Raw genomic sequence first — 5,823 nt, 5'->3', positions numbered from 1 at the left:
AAGACAAAAATAAAATGACTATACACCCTGCTGTAAGTAAATAAGTAAAAGCAATAATGCATATAAATAATGGAAGGTACTTAGTAAACACCTTTTTTGAGTAAAAAAAGTGTAAAAGTCATCAGCGTCAAGGTGTACTCAAATTGGGATGGTCCTAACCTCTAGTATTAAAACCTTATGATGTGTCAAAGTGACATTAATGTGAATAAAGGCAGAACAGGACGAGATCCGAAATATGGATTCTCAGCTATGGAAGCTATATACAGTTGTGCTCAAAAGTTTACATACCCCGGCAGAATTTTTGCTTTCTTGAAATTTTTTCAGAGAATATGAATGATAACTAGTGTTGAGCGATACTTTCCGATATCGGAAAGTATCGGTATCGGAAAGTATCGGCCGATACCGTCAAAATATCGGATCCAATCCGATACCGATACCCGATCCCAATGCAAGTCAATGGGACGAAAATATCGGAATTAAAATAAACCCTTTATACACTTGTAGGTTCATTCTACATGAAGGAAAACAACTAAGAATAATGTAGGATGTATTGGGGGACGTGGCGGAGACATTAAAGGCACAGAGGTTTAGCCCAATGTAATAGAATAGCAGGATTTTGGGGTTTTTTTATGACGTTCGGCGGTAGAAAGATTTTGACTATGTTAATTTTTTTTTTTATTTTGTCAGATATTGATGTTTCACTACTTCCACGCCCTTCACCTTCTTTTTTACTTCTCCCACACTTTCTTCTTCATTATCCTCATCATCAGCTTCTTTGACATCAACTTCTTCACCTTATTCATCTTCTTCTTCATCTTCTACCTATTATTTTTTTGGTTACATTGTTCATATTCTTTTTATTTTACTATTATCTTCATCATATTCTACTTCTTCATCATATTCTTATTTGTGACAGGCATTCCCGTAGTTGTTATCTATAAAAGTTTGAAGATTACACCTTCCGTTCTGCCTGTCACAAAAGAGTTACATTTGTCCGCGTTCAGTTTGGCCTGCAGCATCAGGCTTTATCCAGGGGCACCACGAGGAGGAACGGACTCACCCCCATACACTGCTTAGTCTTCTTCTGCTTATAATTTAGATAATATTTTTTGCTCTGATATTTAGTGTTATGCTTAATGTTCTTCTGCTCTTTGTTCTGCAGCCTCTTGTTCTTCTGCTTCTCGGTCTTCCAGGTCGTCGTCGTCTCCAGGGTCGTCGTCTCCGGGGTCGTCGTCATCGGGGTGGTCTTCAGGGTCGTCGTCTCCGGGGTCGTCGTCATCGGGGTGGTCTTCGGGGTCATCGTCTCCAGGGTCGTCGTCATCACGGTGGTTGTCGTCTCTGGTGTCGTCGTCATCTTAGGGGTGGTCTTCCGGGTCATCGTGTTTAGTCTCTTGAACTTGGAAATGTAGCAGAAGGTACAAGAAGGCTGAGAAAATGCCGAGAACCAGCTGATGGAACTGGAACTCGGATGGCTACCCGAAGGTCCAAGAGCCAATGGAACTACCGAGGACCAGCTGACGTTACTGGAACCCGGTTACTAAGCAGGAGGTACCCGTGCCTGAAAGCACTACCAAGGACCACCTGACGTTGGTGGAACTCGGATACCCAGAGGGAGGCACCTAAGCCAAAGGCTCTGCCCGGAACCAGCTGACGGTACTGGAACCAGGATGGGGAGCAGAAGGTACAAGAGCAAAAGACACTGCCGAGAACCAGCTGACGGTGCTGGAACCCGGATGGGTAGCCGAAGGTCCAAGAGCCAATGGAACTACCGAGGACCAGCTGACGTTACTGGAACCCGGTTACTAAGCAGGAGGTACCCGTGCCTGAAAGCACTACCAAGGACCACCTGACGTTGGTGGAACTCGGATACCCAGAGGGAGGCACCTAAGCCAAAGGCTCTGCCCGGAACCAGCTGACGGTACTGGAACCAGGATGGGGAGCAGAAGGTACAAGAGCAAGTGTCTGCGTGGCTTTTGCAGGACACGATGCCGGCTGCACAGCAGGGGAACAGCTGGCGGTGCTGAACCCCACTGACACATTGGCTGGTGTTTTTCTCTGTGCAGCTAGCAGTACCGGGCCCCAACTGGCGGTGTTGGAGCCCGGGGTCAGCAGGAGGAGGAGATGGAGCAGAGTGTAGGCCGAAGCCTGCACTGGCGGCAGCTTTTGGGTCTGTTGTGCCTGCGTGGCAGTTGCAGGACACGTTGCCGGCTGCACAGCAGGGGAACAGCTGGCGGTGCTGAACCCCACTGACACATTGGCTGGTGTTTGGCTCTGTGCAGCTAGCAGTACCGGGCCCCAACTGGCGGTGTTGGAGCCCGGGCTCTGCAGGGGGAGCAGAGTGTAGGCCGAAGCCTACTTGAACCAATTTCAAAGGTAACCTTTAACCCCCCCTCAGGGGTTACAAAGTAGAAGAGCCACAGCTTATGCAGCAGTAGTGCTGCACAAGTCAAAGGTTGCTCTTTTAATTTTGCTCCTTGCACACGCTGAATGAAACACGTATAACATTTAGCCCTTTATACAGTCAAACTGTGTTGGAGGCGCGAGTTCCCTTTGTAATGAGACGCAGCACAGATGTCAAGAATCCCACCTTGGTGCTGGGTGCAGCCTCCTGAGCGTTGTTATTTGCTGTACAGGAGTCTGCGCTGTCGTGTTATCCCCTGGCCTAGCGCTGTTAGCGCTGCCCATCTTCTGACCTCATTTAATGTCGGCCGCTGCGGTTCGCGATGACCATGAATCCCAGCCCCGCGGTGTCTTAACATTGTTAAAACACTGCGGGGCTGTGATTCATGGCCTGGCGCAGCACATATGTTCGCCTCTCGCACTCGGGTCCTTACACCCGCTGCAGACTGTGCGGCGTCAGCTGATCCCTTATCGCATGCCACGGCCATGAAGCCGCACAGTCTGAGGAAGGCGGAAGGAGATGAGGGACAGGCGAAGAAATGCACCGTTCATGCCCATCAATCACACCCTCGCAGTCCCAATAAATAAGACAACGAGGGGCGTTGTGTGGGTCAGGGCGGCCGCAGAGGCGCAGCCAGCCAAACAATGATGCCAGAAGACGGGCAGCGCTACCAAGGGGGTTGCAGCGTGTCATTACAAAGGAAAGTCACACCACCGGGACGGTTAAATGGTCACACAGAGGACACATTTTAGACGTGTTTTCAGTTCCACATGTGCGAGGAGAATACGTTTATGAGCCACCTTGCACACATGCAGCATTACCGCTGTACAAGGTGGCCTTTAAAACGTACAAACGCCTGGGGGAGGGGGGACAGGTTCCCTTCAATTTCAGTTCTTGTGTCTGCGTGGCTTTTGCAGGACACGATGCCGGCTGCACAGCAGGGGAACAGCTGGCGGTGCTGAACCCCACTGACACATTGGCTGGTGTTTTTCTCTGTGCAGCTAGCAGTACCGGGCCCCAACTGGTGGTGTTGGAGCCCGGGGTCAGCAGGAGGAGGAGATGGAGCAGAGTGTAGGCCGAAGCCTGCACTGGCGGCAGCTTTTGGGTCTGTTGTGCCTGCGTGGCAGTTGCAGGACACGTTGCCGGCTGCACAGCAGGGGAACAGCTGGCGGTGCTGAACCCCACTGACACATTGGCTGGTGTTTGGCTCTGTGCAGCTAGCAGTACCGGGCCCCAACTGGCGGTGTTGGAGCCCGGGCTCTGCAGGGGGAGCAGAGTGTAGGCCGAAGCCTACTTGAACCAATTTCAAAGGTAACCTTTAACCCCCCCCTCAGGGGTTACAAAGTAGAAGAGCCACAGCTTATGCAGCAGTAGTGCTGCACAAGTCAAAGGTTGCTCTTTTAATTTTGCTCCTTGCACACGCTGAATGAAACACGTATAACATTTAGCCCTTTATACAGTCAAACTGTGTTGGAGGCGCGAGTTCCCTTTGTAATGAGACGCAGCACAGATGTCAAGAATCCCACCTTGGTGCTGGGTGCAGCCTCCTGAGCGTTGTTATTTGCTGTACAGGAGTCTGCGCTGTCGTGTTATCCCCTGGCCTAGCGCTGTTAGCGCTGCCCATCTTCTGACCTCATTTAATGTCGGCCGCTGCGGTTCGCGATGACCATGAATCCCAGCCCCGCGGTGTCTTAACATTGTTAAAACACTGCGGGGCTGTGATTCATGGCCTGGCGCAGCACATATGTTCGCCTCTCGCACTCGGGTCCTTACACCCGCTGCAGACTGTGCGGCGTCAGCTGATCCCTTATCGCATGCCACGGCCATGAAGCCGCACAGTCTGAGGATGGCGGAAGGAGATGAGAGACAGGCGAAGAAATGCACCGTTCATGCCCATCAATCACACCCTCGCAGTCCCAATAAATAAGACAACGAGGGGCGTTGTGTGGGTCAGGGCGGCCGCAGAGGCGCAGGCAGCCAAACAATGATGCCAGAAGACGGGCAGCGCTACCAAGGGGGTTGCAGCGTGTCATTACAAAGGAAAGTCACACCACCGGGACGGTTAAATGGTCACACAGAGGACACATTTTAGACGTGTTTTCAGTTCCACATGTGCGAGGAGAATACGTTTATGAGCCACCTTGCACACATGCAGCATTACCGCTGTACAAGGTGGCCTTTAAAACGTACAAACGCCTGGGGGAGGGGGGACAGTGTTGTGAAATTGGATTCTGGGCTCCCCCGGTGGCCACTTGTGGAATTGTACTTGTGTGCATCATCCCCTCTGTTCACCTGCTCCTATCAGGATGTGGGAGTCGCTATATAACCTTGCTCCTCTGTCAGTTTCATGCCGGTCAACAATGTAATCAGAAGCCTTTCTGTGCATGTTCCTGCTACTAGACAACTCCCAGCTAAGTTGGACTTTTGTCCTTGTGTGTTTTTGCATTTTGTTCCTGTTCACAGCTGCTGTTTCGTTACTGTGTCTGGAAAGCTCTTGTGAGCGGAAATTGCCACTCTGGTGTTATGAGTTAATGCTAGAGTCTTAAAGTAATTTCTGGATGGTGTTTTGATAGGGTTTTCTGCTGACCATGAAAGTGCCCTTTCTGTCTTCTTTCTATCTAGTAAGCGGACCTCGATTTTTGCTAAACCTATTTTCATACTACGTTTGTCATTTCATCTAAAATCACCGCCAATATATGTGGGGGCCTCTGTCTGCCTTTTGGGAAAATTTCTCTAGAGGTGAGCCAGGACTGTCTTTTCCTCTGCTAGGATTAGGTAGTTCTCCGGCTGGCGCTGGGCATCTAGGGATAAAAAAAACGTAGGCATGCTACCCGGCCACTTCTAGTTGTGCGGCAGGTTTAGTTCATGGTCAGTATAGTTTCCATCTTCCAAGAGCTAGTTCTCATATATGCTGGGCTATGTTCTCTCGCCATTGAGAATCATGACAGTTTGACCGGCCCAAAAAAAAGGGTTAAATTACTGGCTGAGAAAGGAGAGAAAAAAGAAGTCTGCTACAATTTTTTTTTTTTTTTTTTTTTTCCTCTAGTTCTGAGTGTGCTCTTAATTGAATCACTTGCTAGTCTGCCTATACTGCAGCCTTCCTCTCTTTCTCTCCTTCTTATCCTTGAATGGCTCTGTGTTCACCTGTTTCAAATGGATCTTCAGAGTGTAGCTACAGGTTTGAATAATCTCGCCACAAAGGTACAAAATTTGCAAGATTTCGTTGTTCATGCACCTATGTCTGAGCCTAGAATTCCTTTGCCTGAATTCTTCTCGGGGAATAGATCTCACTTTCAAAATTTTAAAAATAATTGCAAATTGTTTTTGTCCCTGAAGTCTCGCTCTGCCGGAGACCCTGCACAGCAGGTCAGGATTGTAATTTCCTTGCTCCGGGGCGACCCTCAAGACTGGGCTTTTGCATT

The sequence above is a fragment of the Ranitomeya variabilis genome, chromosome 8 (genome assembly GCF_051348905.1).
Source record: "Ranitomeya variabilis isolate aRanVar5 chromosome 8, aRanVar5.hap1, whole genome shotgun sequence".
Classification (NCBI taxonomy): domain Eukaryota; kingdom Metazoa; phylum Chordata; class Amphibia; order Anura; family Dendrobatidae; genus Ranitomeya; species Ranitomeya variabilis.
The sequence above is the reverse complement of the archived record's forward strand: the minus strand, read 5'-3'. Positions refer to the sequence as shown.